Source organism: Mobula birostris, chromosome 8 (assembly GCF_030028105.1).
Source record: "Mobula birostris isolate sMobBir1 chromosome 8, sMobBir1.hap1, whole genome shotgun sequence".
Taxonomy (NCBI): Eukaryota; Metazoa; Chordata; class Chondrichthyes; order Myliobatiformes; family Myliobatidae; genus Mobula; species Mobula birostris.
Window position 1 is genome coordinate 82,706,038 of NC_092377.1, and position 20,822 is coordinate 82,726,859.

General features: G+C 41.8%; 1 long non-coding RNA gene across 1 annotated transcript in view; it reads left to right on the plus strand.

Annotated features, from left to right (window-relative positions):
• LOC140201442 (uncharacterized) overlaps window positions 1-20,134 on the plus strand; it is a 74,629-nt gene extending 54,495 nt beyond the window's left edge. Inside the window, exon 3 of the long non-coding RNA XR_011886860.1 lies at window positions 18,794-20,134. This is a non-coding gene — a long non-coding RNA (uncharacterized lncRNA). The remainder of the gene's footprint in view (window positions 1-18,793) is intronic.
• Window positions 20,135-20,822: the final 688 nt, after the last annotated feature.

The following is a 20,822-nucleotide window of genomic DNA, read 5'->3' on the forward strand; positions in this document are numbered from 1 at the left end:
AGGAAATTGGCAAGCTTCTGGTTCAGTGATTGTGTGTCCTGCTGACATTGCTCCCAGTGTGTTCATTAGATTCTGGACCAACTTTTCTGCCAAGCCGTTTATAGCTGGGTGGTACGTTGCAGATGTAATATATCTTACTCCATTCATTTTCAGGAATGATTGAAGCTGCTCCACAACAAACTGTGCTCCATTTGTTACTGATGAAGTATTCTGGCAAACTGATGCCTTCTCAACACATCAACAATGTGCAAGGCTGTAGTGGGGGCTATTAGGAACTGCAACACTACTTCCAAGAAATTTGTGCGCATGTATGGTCCAGCAAAATCCACATGAATCCCCTGGCAGGGCAGTGCAGGTCATTCCGTGGGATGGAGAGGCTCTTGGCATCTTCTGGATGTGTTGGCATCCCAAAAGTGCATGGCAAGCTGCTCGATCTTCTGATTAACCCCAGGCCATGAGACAAAGCTTCGAGCCAGCTCTTTCATTTTGACCATGCCTGGATGGCTAGAATGTAGTTACTCCAACTCTTTAGCTCTCCACTTGGACGGTACAGCAACTCTCAACTCCCACTTCCATTACCCATCACATGTGACATGACTGCACCTATACCATAAGGCGAGGCTTCACAGGCACTTCACTGGGCAATATGAATTATAATGTGTGAGTGCAGTGTATACTGTCACCATTTCCTTTGCCTTTTGGAAAGTCACCTGACATTGCTCTGTCCATTGCCATCTCTTCCTGATCAGTAGTAATGAATTCAATGGGTGGAATGCAGTAGCTAAGTTTGGCAGGAATCAGTTATAGAAATTGACAAATCGTCTAAAGGACCAGAACTGTGACACATCCATTGACCTTGGGGCATCCACCACCGCTTGAATTTTCTCAGCATGTTCATCAATGGTGTGAGCACAGTAAGTGATGCTTGGTTTAAAGAATTTGCACTTGTTGCTTTGTGCTCGGAGTCCATAATCTTCTGATATTTTTAACACTGTCTTTAGATTTTGGAGATTTTCTTTGTCTCCTTCACCAGTAGCAATGATGTAATCCGGGTAACACTGAGTGCCTGGGCAGCCTTGCAGTACCTGGTCCTTCGCTTTCTGCCAGAGTGCAGATGCAGATGTTACTCCAAAAATAAGCCTATTAAAGTGATAAAGCCCTTTGTGAGTGGTTATGGTGAGAAACACTTTGGACTCTTCTTCCATCGCCATCTGTAGGTAGGCCTCAGCTAAGTCCATTTTGCTGAAGTGTTTTCCTCCAGAAAGGTTTGCAAAAATACCCTATACCCTGGGCAGAGGGTATTGATCTACTTTCAGTACTGGGTTGATGGTGACTTTAAGATCACCACAGATCCTGACAGACCCTCCCTTCTTGGCAACTGGGACCACTGGCATTGCCCATGGGCTCCACTCAAACTTGGACAGAATTCTCTCATCTTCCATGCGATCTAGTTCACTGGCTACTTTATCATGGATGGTGAAAGGAAGTGTACAGGCTTTGGAAAACTTCAATGTGGCATTTTAATTTAACACTATTTTACCCTTGATACATATGTTTGAGTTTTCCAGTGCCATTCTTGAACATTGTTGTGGCATCATCCAGTACGTATCTTTCTTAACTCGCTTTCAGTTGACTCCATTGCAGGGGATGTGGCATGCAGATGGTGGATGGATCTTCAATCAAGGTGTAGTTGTCTCAGCCAATCATGGCCCCACAATGCTGCCCCCCATGTTTGTACTACGTAGAAGCCCATTGTGGCTTGTTTGTTATCTTTCATTGTTAGGAATGTTATTCCCACAGGAGTTATCTTTTTCTCCAACGTACGTTCATTTGGATAACTGCAAGTTTCATTTCAGTATTTTTGAAATGCCGTAAACTCATTTTGTGAAGTGACTGGAACAGCCGTGTCTGTGTCTAATTCCATTTAAGTTCATTTGCTGTTCACTTCTGGTGTGAGCCATATTGCCTGTCTCTTGTTAGTTTTCACATTATAAATCTCAGGGCTACTCAGTCTTGGCTCAGTCTCATCATTATCTGCTTTTTCTCAATAGCATGCAGGTTACTGCTCTTTTTGCAACTACAACTTGATTTTTTACCTACGCAAACAACAGGAATTCTGCAGATGCTGGAAATTCAAGCAACACACATCAAAGTTGCTGGTGAACGCAGCATCTCTAGGAAGAGGTACGGTGAACGTTTCAGGCCGAGACCCTTCGTCAGGACTAACTGAAGGAAGAGTTAGTAAGAGATTTGAAAGTGGGAGGGGGAGATCCAAAATGATAGGAGAAGACAGGAGGGGGAGGGATGGAGCCAAGAGCTGGACAGGTGATTGGCAAAGGGGATATGAGAGGATCATGGGACAGGAGGTCCGGGGAGAAAGACAAGGGGAGGGGAACCAGAGGATGGACAAGGGGTATAGTCAGAGGGACAGAGGGAGAAAAAGGAGAGTGAGAGAAAGAATGTGTGTATAAGAATAAATAACAGATGGGCTACAAGGGGGAGGTGGGGCATTAGCGGAAGTTAGAGAAGTCGATGTTCATGCCATCAAGTTGGAGGCTACCCAGACGGAATATAAGGTGTTGTTCCTCCAACCTGAGTGTGGCTTCATCTTTACAGTAGAGGAGGCCGTGGATGGACATGTCAGAATGGGAATGGGATGTGGAATTAAAATGTGTGGCCACTGGGAGATCCTGCTTTCTCTGGCGGGCAGAGCGTAGGTGTTCAGTAAAGTGGTTTCCCAGTCTGCGTCGGGTCTCGCCAATATATAGAAGGCCACATCGGGAGCACCGGACACAGTATATCACCCCAGCTGACTCACAGGTGAAGTGTCGCCTCACCTGGAAGGACTGTTTGGGGCCCTGAATGGTGGTAAGGGAGGAAGTGTAAGGGCATGTGTAGCACTTGTTCCGCTTACAAGGATAAGTGCCAGGAGAGAGATTTGTGGGGAGGGATGGGGGGGGGAACGAATGGACAGGGGAGTCGCGTAGGGAGCGATCCCTGCGGAAAGCAGGGGGCGGGGAGGGAAAGATGTGCTTAGTGGTGGGATCCCGTTGGAGGTGGCGGAAGTTACGGAGAATAATATGTTGGACCCGGAGGCTGGTGGGGTGGTAGGTGAGGACCAGGGGAGCCCTATTCCTAGTGGGGTGGCGGGAGGATGGAGTGAGAGCAGATGTACGTGAAATGGGGGAGGTGCGTTTGAGAGCAGAGTTGATAGTGGAGGAAGGGAAGCCCCTTTCTTTAAAAAAGGAGGACATCTCCCTCGTCCTGGAATGAAAAGCCTCATCCTGAGAGCAGATGCGACGGAGACGGAGGAATTGCGAGAAAGGGGATGGCATTTTTCTCACCCTGTCTCTTGCACTTCCTCCCTTACCACCATTCAGGGCCCCAAACAGTCCTTCCAGATGAGGCAACACTTCACCTGTGAGTCGGCTGGGGTGATATACTGCATCCGGTGCTCCCCATGTGGCCTTCTATATATTGACGAGACCCGACGCAGACTGGGAGACCGCTTTACTGAACACCTACACTCTGTCCGCCAGAAAAAGCAGGATCTCTCAGTGGCCACACATTTTAGTTCCACATCCCATTCCCATTCTGACATGTCTATCCACGGCCTCTACTGTAAAGATGAAGCCACACTCAGGTTGGAGGAACAACACCTTATATTCCGTCTGGGTAGCCTCCAACCTGATGGCATGAACATCGACTTCTCTAACTTCCGCTAATGCCCCACCTCCCCCTCGTACCCCACCTGTTATTTATTTTTATACACACATTCTTTCTCTCACTCTCCTTTTCCTCCCTCTGTCCCTCGGACTATACCCCTTGCCCATCCTCTGGGTTCCCCCCCCACCGTCTTTCTCCCCGGACCTCCTGTCCCATGATCCTCTCATATCCCCTTTGCCAATACCTGTCCAGCTCTTGGCTCCATCCCTCCCCCTCCTGTCTTCTCCTATCATTTTTTATCTCCCCCTCCCCCTCCCACTTTCAAATCTCTTACTAACTCTTCCTTCAGTTAGTCCTGAGGAAGGGTCTCGGCCTGAAACGTCGACTGTACCTCTTCCTAGAGATGCTGCCTGGCCTGCTGCGTTCACCAGCAACTTTGATGTGTGTTGCTTGATTTTTTTACCTTTTTGTTTTCCCTGTGCAGCTCATTTATTTTTGTCTGCCAGCAAGCTCTTTGTCTGAGTCCAACTTTGTTGCATTTTCTGAAAGTCCCGCCTTTAAACCTGCATTGATCTGGTGTATGTGAGCCCCATGAAACATCAGTAACGCAATTTGTTCAGCTAGGCAAGTTTCTGTTTAGACATTGCCATTTTGTTCACGATCCCTTTCAGTCCTGACTGCAACTCACTTGGCTGCTGTTTCCATTGATACAATGATTTCAACTGCCTTTTAAATATGAGTTGTGCCTCAGTTAGGAGCCATTTTTGAGTGGTCTCTTGTAAGATTCCTTAAAATAAACAATCTCTGAGTGCATCATTAAGCCCATCACTGAACCGGCAATGCTCAAACAATTCTTTTAATTCATCCACCTAAGCTGAAATGGACTGCTCTTTCTTCTGATTCCACCTAGGAAACCTAAAGCATTCTGTAATCAACAATGGTTTTGGTTCTAAATGTTCCTGCATTACATCCATGAATACAGCAAAGCTCATTTCGGCTGATTTGTTTGGAGTAGTTAAATGCCTAAGCAAACTGTATGCTTTTCCACCTATTGCACTCAGCAATACTAGCACTTGTTTTTCATTGGTTATTTCATTTGCTTCAAAATACTGCTCAATTTGTTCAGTGTACATCACCCAGTTATCTGTTGTGCAATTGAATGTGTCTATCTTTCCAAGGTGGCCAGCCATTTCTGTTTTTTTAAAAAATTTATTGTTATTGTCACCCACTACTCATTGTTTATGAACCCTTGGCTGTACTCTTTGCTTGAAAATTTTGTCCCTTTTCTGCCACTTTTTTAAACTCAAACCTTTCACTCACTTCACAAAGAATGACATGCTGTGATTTTCTTTACACTTGAATGTTTCTTTCCCCTTCTGAAGAAAAATGTGCTGCACTTTTTTAAAAGGGAGAAAATCTTTCTCCCTTTTGTCTCGAGTTTATTTTAAAACTTCCTCATTGCCACTGTTATGTTTTTAACTCTAGAAATTAATTGAAAGAACAACATGGAGCCAGGGTATTTGTCTACTAAGTTCTCCTTTAGTGTGCCTTCACAGATGACATGGTGGCATAATGATGTATGTCATTCACATGCTTCTTATATATAATCCATAATAAGTTATATAAATAAAGAATGCTTAATCAAACAATACATTTACAATATTACTGAAATATTGAATATACTACAGTTCTGAGATTTGATGGGTTGCAAGGCCTCTCTCTATGTTGTAAGGAAATACTTAAAGAAAAGTTTGCTTGCATTGGAAGTAGTGCAGAGTAAATTAACTAGATTGAATCCTGGGATGAAATGATTTCTATATGAAGAAGCATTGAGCCTATGATATATACGTACAGTATATGAAATGCATCTTATGGAAATACTTGCTTGATGATGAACTTCAATAAAAAATAAATTACAAAAAAAAAGCTGAAAGAAAGGAAGAATGGTGATCTTATTGAAACATTTAAGATTCTGTGGGAGAATTAACAGGAGTGGATGCTAAGACCATGCTTCAACTACAAGAGGAATTCAAGAACTGGCCTTCTATCGTTTAAAGTATCTACCTCAAGAAGGCAACATTTATTGTCAAAGATCCCCTCCGTCCAGGCCTTGCCATCTTCTCATAGCTGCCATTGGGTAAGAGCTAGAAACCCGAAGTCCCGGACAACCAGGTTCAAAAACAGTTACTTTCCTTCAAGAATTTGTTTCTTAAACCAACCTAATCAATACCTTACTTTGCCATTTTGTACTAAAATGGGTTGTTTTCCTTTGTTCTAATTATTCTATAGTTTTTATATAATTTATATTGTCCTCCAAAATATTGTGTCTCCAATGATATGTACATGATGCTGCTGCAAGTTATTTTTTTCATTGCACCTGTGCATGTGACTTTAAACTCATCTTGATAGCTTTAGAATAAGGGATCACCCATTTCCGATCAAAAGTCAAGAAGGTTTAAAATGATCTCCCAGAGAGCTTTGGAGGAAGTGTCATTACAAATATTCAGGCACAAACTGACAGACATTTAAATTAAAAGTGAATCAGGAGGGCTGGGAAAACCGGTGTCGGGACCAGAATCAAAATTAGATTCATTACCGCTGACAAAAGCCGTGAAATTTGTGACCTCACTCAGTGGCAGAACAAGGGCAAGGCAAATGATTCTGCTCCTCTTTCTTACATACAGTATAATATTTTGAGCCAAGCAGATTTTCCTCGACTGCAACACCTCCAATATTTTTTCTAATTTATCAACAGAAGTGCTTGAAGGGAGCGGTGGTGGGGATGGGGGCGGTGGGAGTAGGGGGAAGAGAAAACACTTTATTTTGATGTGTGGGTTCGCAGCAAAATCCCAGAGATTAATCTTCAATATTCCTACATCTCTGCACAACATTGGTGGAACCCCAATGAGCGAATCCATTTGGCTCACAAAGGCCATTTGGTTTTTATCATACTCCTGTTCTGCAGCCTGATCAGGATGCTGGAATGGTTGAAGGACCGCAGAAAGTGGGCACAGGATTAGTCTTCCAAGTGCCAACAGAGCAACTGAAATATGGCTGGCACTGTGGCTCCGTGAAGATGAAGCTCCCTGAATACGTGGCATTGACGATGAGGATTTTCAGTTCATGATTGTGGAGGTCTCACAAGTTAGGCTGAATGGCCTCCTTCTGCTCCTATATCTAATGGGTCTTATGGTTTTAAGTTTACGGAGTGATAATAATTGTAAATGATCCACACTCTGGGTCAAATTGGAAAGAAGATGGTACGAGTGAATAATGGTACCAAGGGCGTCATCCTCCAGATGATCCACAAACTACTTCTTTCACTTCTTTTTCTTTCAAATGCAGTTCTGGTACTGTTTGAGCCTGTGATCTACAGTTTGATGGTGTGTTTTTGTGCCGATTGAGTGATCTAGGGTTCCAGGAGGCGAGTGGCCTCGACAGCATTCAGTATTCTGGGGGGTGGGGGTGAAGCTTGGAGATAGAGCACAGGCCCAAGATTGGCTCCATTTCTCACCAATCTCACCGATTAAAGCATTGAGGATGATGGAAAACATCGAGGCGAGTGCAGAAGGTGAGTGAGTGTTCAGTGTTGTCTGCCAGCCTCCCGCTCACTGTTGCCAGTGGAAGGTGTCCATGTGTGATGGTCACTCTCTCCCTACCTCTCGCTGCTCCTGAAGGAAAGGCCCTGCGTTTGAACGGTTTTTCTCTCTCGCTTAATGCTGTCAGAGGATGGTGTTGACATGGCTTGTGGATCGGACTTGGTAGTACATGTTACGATGTGCTTTTTTAGTTTCTGGTTGCTCCTTTTTCTGTTGCTATTTCAGGTGACTTTGAATTGGGGAGGCCTGCAAATAATGAACACTGAGTTGAATTGAACTATGACAGGAATCTTTTGATTTTGTGATTTATATTATGTATTTTTTGCTCATTGTTTTGGTGCCATTTGCATGTTTTTTTATGTGAGTGTGGGGTTGGGGGGGATTGATGTTTTTCTTTGAATAGGTTCTATGGGTTTCTTTGTTTCGCGGGCGTCCAAGGAGAAGACAAATCTTAGGGTTGTGTACTGCATACAGTACATACTTTGATAATAAATGTACTTTTAATCTTTGAAACAGCGGCAAACACATCAAAAGCACAGTACATTCCTCCCTGAGTATTGGGATGTTTGTAATCATTGTAAAACAAAGCTTGTAGTACTTGCTAGTCTCCATCCAAATATTAGGAAATGAAATTCCCTCTCCTTGAGAAGGGAGTATTTGTGATTAGCTCCAAGCTCCTGTACATGTTACAAATCAGCCCCTGCCTCCACAGTTATGGAGTCATCCAGCACAAAAATATTAACTCTGTGTTGTCCAGAAGGAACCATGCAAACTTCACACAGAACAATTATTAGACATAGGGCACTGTTATGTTTTGTGACTTACCAGAATTATGTGGATAGCAGGAACTAAAACACATGAGAACAGGACTTAAAATAACTGCTCAAATGTAAACTACAAGCAGTAATCAGTTTTGAGATTAAAAGAATAGCTTCATAAACAGTATAGTCTACAGAGAACAGGCTACTGGGTCACAGCAGGAGACCACTGCAGAGATATAGCTTGCAAACTCACATGACCATGGCATGATCCTGTAAGCTTCATCCCAGCATAAGACAATGGTGGTGCCTTAATTAGGCTACATCAAACCAGATATCAGGCACTTCCAACTAAGTTATTTTGCATCACTATGATAAAGATCAGAAGGTTCCATTCCAGGTAGATTTTGTCACCTTGCACATCAAACACGGTCATCAGCATACTAGCACTGTCTATAAATAATTGTAATATTTGTGCACTCAAAGAGCCAGCCTTCACAACATTTCTTTTTGTTGTCTGGGTTTTCTATCCTTAGAAGCTTTTAGACCATCCTTGTGAATTACTTTGACCCAACATAGGTGTGTGAATATTCAGAGGTATCCCATCAGTTGCTATGTGTTCCCATTGTAAATATACAATTCTTCATCTGCACATACAGAATAGGTTGAACATGTGTACTTTCTGGAGTTGTCTTCAAAACCAATGCATTGAAAAACCATAGCCTCTGTATATGTTGCTCAAGGTAGGAGTAACCATAGCTTCTGTATATATTGTTTATATTAGGAGTGGATTCACTTTTGGTAGGAGGGGTTGTTTGGGATGTGATCATTTACCTCCTTTTCCTTCTTCTTGCAAGTTTGCCTTACTTGCAGGTCCTCTCATGGTCCTAGTTTTGTTGTACACCCAGCAGGAGCGCCTCTAATGCAACCAAAGTATAATGGCACTGACTGAAGAGAGTTGTACCATACACATGAGGTGTTCTGAATTTAGCTTCTGCAATAATCTTGTGCCCCTTGTAATCACCCAAGGTCATATGCACCTGATTCCCCAACAAGCAATAATGTGCTTGATTAGCACTTGTGCCTTTGGGATGTTGTAAAGTTCACATTTAACCAGAAGGAATTGATGTAATTTCATCAGGGAGGTTCAAAAAGGGCATTGCATGGTGATTGGCATTGTCTGTCTACAGGCTGCACTCATACATGATGTGCAAGGAGAACTTGGAAACATTTTGAATTACCATATGTGCAAACCATATAATGAAGTTAGTTTTCTACTTAATGTTTGAGAATATTTTGAGTTTTCTAATCAATAAGCATTTCAAAATGATCTCTGTGACAGAATTTCCAGGCTAATACACATTTAGCTTCATACTTTGTACAATACAAGTAGGCTTTTTTCTTTGGTCTGAATCATTGTGAATCCAGAAACTTTAAGAGTGTAATTTTTCTTGCAGTATCAATTCAGAAGTTAACTGACAACATAAAAAGTTCTTTCAAGGCTCTGAAGGACATTTGTTACTAAGCGGAGATACTTGATGTTGGCTAATGTCTGCATGTTTATTATATCTTAAAATTGATGAATATCTTGCTTCACAGTGAACACACATGTGGTCTAAAATGCTAATATTGACACTAAATTAAACAAAAAGAGAATAATGTTGATTCTGTCAGGTCATCTGGATCTTACTCAACTCACTGAATTTTCACCCATGATCTCTGAATGCTCTCATTCAACTGGAGAACAGGTGCCGCAGGACTGGAAAATGACAATTGTAATGTTACTGATAAAAAAGGGTCAAAAAGAAGTATTGATCTGTCAGTTTAATTTGGTTGTGGAGAAACATTCAGAAAAAATAATAATCAAAAACATTAATAGGTACTTGGAGAAACAAATTGTAAGCATGACAAAGTCTGCAGTTGCCAGAATTCCAATGTGAAACACACAAGATGCTGGAGGAACTCAGCAGGTCAGGCAGCATCTATGGAAATGAATATATAGTCGACATTTACAGCCAAGGCCCTTCTTGGAGAAGTTGAATTGATAAAGGAGAGAAAGCACAGATTTGTTGATGGCAAATGCTTTCAGTGACTTAACAAAGAATATTCAAGAACAGAAGACAGTAGGTATTATTTATATGAATTTCAGAGTATTTTTTGATAAAGTGCAAAACAAAAAGCTGATTATCACACCTCAGGCCCATGGGGTCAGCAGCAGCATGGTTATGAAGTTGACTTAAAGCCAAGTGGTGTTAAACAGCTGTTTCAGACTGGAGGGTGATAGAAAGTGATGTTTCTTCAGTGACAGGACTATGATACAGGTGTCCCCTGCTTTTTGAACGTTCGCTTTACGAAACCTCACTGTTACAAAAGACCTACATTAGTTCCCTGTTTTCGCTTTCAGAAGGTGTTTTCACTGTTACAAAAAAAAAAGCAGCGTGCAATAAAAGGCAGCACGCACCCCGAGCAGCTGCTCTCCCCGGATTCGGAACTGCATTCTAGCCGGCATTGCTGAAACTCGTGCCTGTGAGCAGTCATTTGCAAGATGAGTTCTATGGTGTCAGAAAAGCCTAAGAGAGATCGTAACGGTGTTACACTTAGCGTAAAACTAGACATAATTAAGCATTTCGATCGTGATGAACGAAGTAAGGACTAAGTGAGTTTGGCTTGTGGAAGCTGACGAAGATGATGTTGAAGAGGTTTTGCAATCCCATGACCAAGAACTGATAGATGAAGAGCTGATGCAATTGGAAGAGGAAAAGATAACAATCGAAACCGAATGCAGTAGCGAAAGTGAAGCAACTACGTGAGATTTTCGCTGCAATGATAAAGTACGACTTTAATTTTGAAAGGGTATGTAGGTTTAGGGGATATTTGCAAGATGGTTTGAGTCCTTACAAAGAACTGTATGATAGAAAAATGCACGAGGCTCAGCAGTCAAGCAAGCCTTCCACATCAGCCACAGCAGATGACGAACCTCGACCTTCGACATCGAGATGGGCAGTCATAGGAGAAGATGAGCTGCCTGCTCTAATGGAAACAGATGACGAGATGGACCCCAGTATCCCACCACCCCAACACCCAAGCCGCAGACAGATACTATACCGATTCACGGAGAATGCAGCAGTAGCCGGGAGGCACACAGCACATGTTTAAGAAAAAAGCCTAAATAAACATGCTAATTAATTACGTGCCGGGCAGCACCTAATTAATTAGAGTGTTTATTTCAGCTTTTTTCATAAAGATGTGCTGGATGCCTCCCGGCTACCGCTCGACCCCTGCATGCCTTGCTGCAACGTATTGGTTAGTGGCCTGGAGGGTGGGAGCCACTGCACCACCCAACCTGCGATGACTCAGTCTAACACACCATCATCAGTGTGCTCTGCGCTAAACCAATTCCGGTAAGTGATACTACACTGTACATACATTATTTCTACCTTATATCAGCTGTGTATTTTTACACGTTATTTGGTATGATTTGGCAGCTTCATAGCTTAAAGGTTACTGGAGAGCACTTGCGCCGTGTTTCTGCCAACAGCGCTTGCGTGAGGTTTTTGCTATGGAGAACAGTGCAGTAATGATTGTGGAAAAGTATTTCTACTTTATATAGGTTGTGGATTTATCATATCATTCCTGCTTTTACAATGTGTTACTGTTATTTTAGGTTTTATGTGTTATTTGGCATGATTTGGTAGGTTATTTTTGGGTCTGCGAACGCTCACAAAATTTTCCCATATAAATAAATGGTAATTGCTTCTTCACTTTACGACATTTTGGCTTACGAACCATTTCATAGGAACGCTGTACCTTCGGATGGCGGGGGAAACCTGTACAGTTCTGTGAATAATCGATTTAAACTTCAATTATTCTCTGTGGAGGGAACATTTCAGGGAGACAAAAATGAATCAGATTACATTTATTTGTGCTAAAGTTCAACTGTCACTTGCTTACACTTTCAGCCAGTTTATCAATGTTTTATTGAAGTCTATGATTATTATCACACTTCTTAGCTTTGTACCATCTGTATTGTCCATGTCAGGAGCTCTGAAATATTCCCAATGCCAGATGCTTTCCCAATAATGTCACCAATCACGCTTTGCATTATTTGGCTTTTCCTGCCGAATTTTGCCATTCAAAGGTCCAACCTACCACTGTGTGGAACAGTCTTGGTACAGCCCAGAGCACCTCATGCTAATCTATGGTTTTTTTAGGGTTAAGGAATCATACAGCACAGAAGATGGCCCTTGTCCATGCTGGCCATCAAGTACGCGTCTATACTAATTCCACTTACGAGCACTTGGCCACAATCTTTTGTGCTTTGATGATTCAAGTACTCATTTTAAACTTGTTACCACCATCTTATCAGAGGATGTGTGTCAGACTGCAGCTACCCTCTGGAAGGGGGAAAAACTTCTTCTGTCTCCTGAAACCCAAATACTACTCATCTCAAATCTATTAAATCTTTCCACATAAAGGAGCACTCTACTGACATCATATGATCTGACTGATCATCTTCAGAAATAACTATAGGCCTATCGGGCCGCTGCCTAAACTCCAAATGCTTTCAAGGGAGTGGTTTTGCCAGTATCTGACTGCTGAGATGTTCATACAATGTATGTTTCAGTAATGGCAGCAGAATTTTACTAGAGGCCTCTTTCTGGCCATGACAGGCCACTCATGGTGGGTTGGGAACTTAGAGTCTGAAGGCAAAGATGTGCTGCTCTGTGAAGAGTTTGCTCTGTGAGATTCTTTAAAGACACTGTTTCCCACTTGGACTTCACTGGCAAACAAAGTCTTCACAAGCCTAGGTTTTCCAAGGCTGCCATTGCTGAGATGTGTGAGATTGTGTGGTGCCTTTATCCTACCTTCTCTTGCCTCTCTCTTGAGGATGCTTGCCTACAAAACCTCAGATCTTTCCAAGCAGCTTCTTTAGCTTATTACACAATTTACTGTTCACTGCCACACCAGAGAGTTCAGTCAGGCACGGTACACAGAACAATAGTTTCATCAACCTGAAACTCACTGAAGATCCGGTGGCATCATAGACACTGGAATTCATCACATTGCTCTCGTGAGTGCAGGTAGTGGTTGGCAATCAATGTTATGTTCTCAGCAAGCAACTATACCTCCTTTAAGGGAGAAAACGATGGACATTTTCAATGTGCAGCACCACTCTTTGCAATAGACCTTGGTGATACTAGTTGTGGTGATATGACGTGTAAGAACGTGATTGGAGAGAGTTCTGAGCATGTGCAGGGATGATAGAAAGATCGAGAAACATGGTATTGTAAACATGTTGTGGTTGTTGTTAACTAAAAGTTCTATTTCTTCGAGAACATGGTTCTTTATTAGTAATCCACGGTACGTATGAATGTAAAGAACACAACATGGTGTCAGTAGTTAGTCTGGAAGAATAATACGTTTCCTAACATGGGAGAATCGAAGATAATTTTCTGAAAAAAAGAGTTTGAACTGTTTTGGTGTTGCTAACAGTTTTACAAATGGAAAGTTTGCAACCTCCGTCAATGCTTCAATTGTCTGGGAATTGGAGAAAACTAAAGCAACGTTTTGAATTGTGTTTATCGGTGATCGATGCTGTTCGAAAACCGGAAAAAATGAAAGCTGCGCTTCCACTCCACGTAATAGGTGACCACGCAATTGAGGTATATAATCATTTTATTTTTGAAAATGGAGATAATTTAAAGTTGATAATGGACAAATTTGAAGCATTTTGTATACCGAAGCGTAATTTGACATATGAGCGGCATAGATTTTTTACATGTATGCGGAGAGCTGGAGAAACTATTGATCAATATGTTACTGATTTGAGACACCGCAGTAAAACATGCGAGTTTGGAGAACTGACAGACTCTCTCATTAAAGACAGAATTGTTTGTGGCATTCTGGATAATGGTCTGGAGAAAGACTGTTAAGAGAACAAGACATAGACTTGGAAAAAACTTTGATGTTCTGCAAAGCTTCAGAAACCATGACATCACAGGCTAAAGAACTTTTCATTGAGAGCTGCAATGTAGACGCTGTGAGGAAGCATGAACATATCAGAAAAAGTAATAAAATGACAACAAAATCAACAGGGAGCAAGACGTCATCTGAGAGAAGAAAGCTATGTGATTGCTGTGGGCGGCAGCACTGGCCAAAACAGTGTCCAGCATATGGAAAAATGTGCAATGATTGTGGTAATCATTAATCATGTTGCAGAAGTGGAATGAAAATAAAACAAGTAAATTCAGTGCTTGAAAATGAACTTGAGTTTTATATAGATGTGCTCTGTGAAAACAAACAAAGTGAGAATGACTGGACTATTCCATTGCAAGTGAACCAAAACAATATTCTGTTTAAACTTGATAATGGAGCACAAGTAAATGCTCTTGCAGAATCTGAGTTTAATGCATTAAAGCCAAGACCAAAATTACATAAGACAAATATAAAAGTGACAGGGTATTCAGGTGCAGACATTCCAGTTAAAGGAACGTGTGGCAAAAGTATCACACAAAAATATTGTGCACACACTTTCATTTGTGGTGGTGCCAAGGAATGTACAGTCAATACTGGGTTTATCTGCCTGTGAGAGACTGAATTTGGTGAAAAGAGTATTAGTCCTGGACAGTGACACAGAGTCAGAATACAGTGACTTGATGAAAGAGTATGAGGACTTGTTCAAAGGGCCTGTTTCTCTTCCAGGAGAGCACATGATTAAAATTGACAACACAGTGCCACCCGTGGTACATCCATGCATTACGTGATCAACTGAAAACAGAACTTGACAGAATGGAACGGCTAGGAGTCATACAAAAAAATGGATGAACTGACTGAATGCAATGTTGGCATTCATTTCTAGAGGAATAGAGTATAGGAGCAGGGATGTGACGTTGAGGCCCTATAAGGCACTGGTAAGACGTCACTTGGAGTACTTTGAATCCTCTGGATTCTGGCAACTTAAACTAGATGAACTGAGTTCAAAGTTGTGTACGTTTAACACTCCTTTTGCCAGATACTGTTTTCTTTGGCTTCCGTTTGGAATTACATCAGCTCCTGAAGTGTACCATAAAACCATTCACATGCTATATGAGCACATTGAGGGCGTAAATACTTCCATGGACGATATTGTTATTTGGGGATCAACTAAACAAGAGCATGATGCCAGACTCAGACAAGTCTTAGAGGCAGCACGCAAGGCAAACCTGAAGCTGAATAAAGACAAATGTCAGCTAGGAGTGACTGAACTTACATTTGTGGGTGATATCATCAGCAAAGAGGGTGTGCGTCCTGATCCATTGAAGGTTTCTGCTATTGAGAACATGCCAGGACCGTAATGTAAAAAGGATGTTCAAAGGTTCATGGGAATGGTCAACTACATGGGAAAATTCATACCCAACCTTTCAGAACAGCTTGCTCCATTGAGGCAGCTAACAGAAAAGAAAAATGAATGGAGCTGGAATCATGAACAGTAGAAGGCATGGCAAAATCTCAAGAAAGTGCTCACTAAAGAACCTGTATTGAAATTCTATGATGCTGAGAGACGCATCAAAATCTCATGTGATGCATCTCAATCAGGCTTAGGGGCAGTATTACTCCAGAAACATGATAAGGAATGGCTACCAGTTGCATATGCATCTCGTGCATGATCCGATCCAGAAACAAGGTATGCCCAAATTGAAAAAGAATTGCTCAACATTATGTCTGCTTGTGAGAGGTTTCATCAGTTTGTGTCAGGGCAATCTATTGATGTTGAAACTGATCGTAAGCCTCTTACTGCATTGTTTCACAAACCTTTAAGTGACTGTCATTTGCGAATTCAGTGAATGATGATCAAATTGCAAAGATATGTATTGAATGTGTCATACACACCTGAAAAATTCATGTACACGGCTGACACACTTTCCAGAGCTGTGGATCCAACAACAAAAGACAGTCACAGGGACGCTGTTGAGAGGAAATTAAGAACCTGGTGGCATGGTGCGAAGACAATAACCTATCCCTTAACAGCAGCAAGACAAAGGAATTGGTTGTTGACTTCAGAAGGAGTAGCGGACCGCACGACCCAATTTACATTGGTGGTGCGCAAGTGGAACAGGTCAAAAGCTTTAAGTTTCTCGGGGTCAATATCACAAATGACCTGACTTGGTCCAACCAAGCGGAGTTCACTGCCAAGAAGGCCCACCAGCGCCTTTATTTCCTGAGAAAACTAAAGAAATTTGGCCTGTCCCCTAAAACCCTCACTAATTTTTATAGATGCACCGTAGAAAGCATTCTTCTAGGGTGCAGGACAACCTGGTATGGAAGTTGTCCTGACCAGGACTGAAAGAAGCTGCAGAAAATCGTGAACACGGCGCAACACATCACACAAACCAATCTTCCATCCGTGGACTCACTTTACACCGCACGCTGTTGGAGCAGTGCTGCCAGGATAATCAAGGACATGACTGACCCAGCCAACAGACTTTTCGTCCCTCTTTCCTCCGGGAGAAGGTTCAGGAGCTTGAAGTCTCGTACGGCCAGATTTGGGAGCAGCTTCTTTCCAACTGTGATAAGACTGCTGAACGGATCCTGACCCGGATCTGGGCTGTACCCTCCAAATGTCCGGACCTGCCTCTCGGTTTTTTTGCACTACCTTACTTCCAATTTTTCTATTTTCTATTTATGATTTATAATTTAAATTTCTAATATTTACTAATTTTAACTATTTTTAATATTTATAATATTTAATATTTGTAATCCAGGGAGTGTGAAGCGCAGAAACAAATATCGCTGTGATGATTGTCTGTTCTAGTACCAATTGTTTGGCGACAATAAAGTATGAAGTATAAGGTATGTTCAGGCATTTGTTGATATGATCGTAGAGACTGTACCTGTTGTTCCCGAAAAGTTGGAGCTGCTGCGTCTTGAGACAGAGAAGGACTAAATTCTCAGTCAGGTAATACAAGTGGTGATGGATGGATGGCCAGATAATAGGCATGACTGTACCTTGGTAGTACAAGATTATTGGAACCACAGATCAGAACTGTCTGTTGCGGATGGGATATTGTACAAAGGTAGCAGAATTGTGATTCCTAAAAGTCTCCGAAAAGAAATGTTTGGGAAAACTCATGAAGGGCAACTAGGTATTGAAAAATGTAAGAGAAGGGCACAGGAAGTGATGTTTTGGCCCAGGATGAATCAAGAAATTGCAGAATTGGTGTCTTCTTGTCAAATATGCCTTAAATACCAACCTAGCAACCCTAAGGAGCCACTGCATCCACATCCTAGTCCTCAGAGACCTCATCAGAAGGTAGGCGTTGATCTTTTTGTAACTGACAGCAAAGATTATCTATTAATAACAGATTACTACTCATTGTATCCTGAAGTGTGTGGTCTGAGCAGAACAACAGCAGAGAATGTAATTGCATGCATGAAATCAGTTTTTTCCAGACATGGTGTACCTGATAAATTTTCACAGACAATGGTCCACAATTCAATGGTGAATGCATGAGACATTTTGCTCATGAATGGGGCTTTGTTCATACAACATCTAGTTCATTTTTCCCTTAGTCCAATGGATTAGTTGAGAAGTTAGTAGGAATTATCAAGAAACTGATGTACAAAGCAAAAGATAGAGGAGGTGATTTTTATAAAGCTTTGTTAGCATATCGCAGTACTCGAATGTGGATTTTCACCTGCTCAGCTCTTGATGGGACACCGTTTGAGATCCAATCTGCCAATAGATGAGAGCCTTCTGAGAACAGAGGGAGGTGAACAAGTGAAAAGATGGAAAGATGAACACAAAGCAAAGCAGAAAATATACTTTGACTGATGTTCTCGTCCATTGCCTGAACTGCACCAAGGAGATGAAGTGAGGATACAAGACAAAATGAACTCACGGACACAGAAAGCTACATTACCTGAAGAAGTACAACCCAGATCATACATGGTCCAAACAGAAGAAGGAGCAGTGTTAAGAAGAAATCGCAAAGACCTCAAGAAAGAGCCAACTTCAGAGATTCTGTTAACTGATGCAGACTAGACAAAACATGGAAATAACATCGAAATACAAGAACTGTGTGAACCACTTAGAAGGTCTAATCGTGTTCATAAATCCCCAGGGAGACTGATAGGGACATGTTAACTTATGAATTTGCTCTGGGCAATGTTGCTAATTGTTTTTCTTTTTAAGGAAAGGAAGATGTGATGATTTGACGTGTAAGAACGTGATTGGAGAGAGTTCTGAGCATGCACAGGGATGATAGAAAGATCGAGAAACATGGTATTGTTAACACGTTGTGGTTGTTGTTACATAGAAGTTCTATTTCTTCCAGAACATGGTTCTTTATTAGTAACCCACTGTACGTATGAATATAAAGAACACAACACTAGTTACTCTCTATTTCCATGGCTCCTTATGCCAATTCAAATTCCTAATATACTAAAGTGGTTGATGCAACGCAATTACAGCTCGGGACGTTCCAGAGATTGGAGTTCAATTCTGATGACTTTCTGAAAGGAGAGTCTGTACTATGGAATGTGTAGGTTTTTCCTGGGTGCTCCAGTTTCCTCTCACAGTCCAAAGATGTACGGGGTAGGTTAATTGATCATTGTAAATTGTCCCGTGATTAGGTTAAATTCAATCAGGGTTGTGGGGTCGCTGATGTGGCTCGAAGGGCCGGAGGAGCCTACTCCAAGCTGTTAATGAATAAGTAAAGTATCCAGATAATATCTGGAAAATACTCAGTATCTGATGCACTTTCAAAAATGAGATTCTGTTGTCTTTTTCAGTCTGACACTGTATACCAGGCCAGTGTGCAAACTTCATCTAGGTCACCTGCATCCTGCACAACTAACCAGCAACCCATTGTTGGAGAAAGAGCAGTAGGAAGACCCGGAGGTTGAGGGCCATGAGAAAGAGCCTTATGAGCAGCTGAGGAAGAAGGAGGAGGGTAGCTCTGCTTAGCATCGATGGTCTTATCTCCCAGTTGATGAGAGGAAGCACGTATGCTCTCATGGCACATAAGGAACCTCTTGTGATGGAGATGCTACTTGAAAGGACCCTGCAAAATCATAGTTCTGAAAAGAAATTAAAAGACTTTTTCCACATGCCAGTGGTCACCAACAAGATAACATACCAATACTCCAATGTGAGAGCCAAGGTGAAAGTTAGTGAACCCTCACATGGTGATTTTTTTGCTGGTTAGAAAGATGTACAATAACTGAATCCCTAATCCAGCGGTCCCCAGGCCGCTGAGCATGTGCTTCCGGGCCGTAAGGAAATGATATGATTTGGTGATATGAAACGATATGAGTCAGCTGCACCTTTCCACATTCCCTGTCACACCCACTGTTGGACTTTAACGCACGCGAGGTCATCAGTGACCCAAGGCGTGTAAAGAAATGGGTCCGAGACCCATTTGTGAATGTTTCTGGTGAATCTTCCATGTCAGCGCAGGAAAAAGAGCAACTCCTCGAGCTGGCAAATGACGGTGGGCTGAAAAGTATGTTTGACATAACATCTCTGCCGGCATTCTGGATCAAAGTCAAGGCTGAATATCCTGAGATAGCCATGAAAGCACTGAAAACGTTGCTTCCATTTCCAACATAATATTGCTGGGAAGCGGAGTTTTCTGCGATGAATGCAACAAAAACTAAATTGCAGAGTAGACTGGACATAAGGAACCCCCTTCGAGTATCGTTGTCTCCCATCACCCCTCGATGGGACCGTCTTGTTGCAGGAAAACAAGCCCAGGGCTCCCACTGATTCTGCAATATTGGTGTGTTGCAATGATTTTATATGTTCATACGGGGAAAATATGCGCTGTGTGTTTAATATCCAAACGTTACTTAAAATGATATGATGCTATTGACTTATCAGTGACTTATAATTCAGTGGTCCCCAACCTCCAGGCTGTGAAGAATACAGCGGTACAGCGGTGGCTGGAACTCACCCAGCGCATCTTTAAGAAAAAAAGCCGAAATAAACAAGCTAATTGATTAGGTGCCGCTCGGCACGTAAATGTCAGCCCAGATCAGAGGCGATTGCGTTCATTTTGGTGTTAAAGACAGAAAATGCTGGAAACATTCAGCAGGTCAGGCAACATCTATGGAAAAAGGAATGCTTCAAAATGAATGACAGAACTTCTTCAATATGACATTTGTAGAAGTGTCAGTAAATTCAAGAGCAAATTATAATTTAAAACATCTGTAAATGCCGGAAATCTGAAATAAAAACAAAAAAAATGCTGGTAAAACTCAGTAGGTCAGGCAGCATCTATGGAAGGAGAAACAGAGTTAAAATTGTGAGGATTCCCACACCAAGTTGGGGTAACAATAGCATATCCTGTCAGATTTTTTTCTAAGGTTATCGCTTACGGACTCTTGGCATTTGTTTCGCTGACATCCAAATCCTCTTTTCCTTCATCTCCTTGCCTACTCTCTTTCCTCTCTTTTATGGCTGCCATTGTCTGTTAACATTGTTTCTATTTCCACAGATGTCTCCTGACCTGTTGAGTGTTTCTGGCATTTTCTGTTTTAATTCCATATTTATAAAATTTGCAACCTATTTGGAATACCTTTGAATGTCGTTTCTTTTACACAATTGGGCACATTGTCCACCAGATGGCAGACTGTAGCTATTAAACACAATAGGAACACAAAGCTGGCAGCCTTTTATTGCCAAGGATAATTTGCAAATAACATTGTGACAGGAGATGTGATGATGCTACTTAATGAGTATCAAATGTTGACGTTAATGTTTCATATGGTAAATGATACCAGCTTTCAAAATAAATAATGGTAAATTTTTATGATTCCT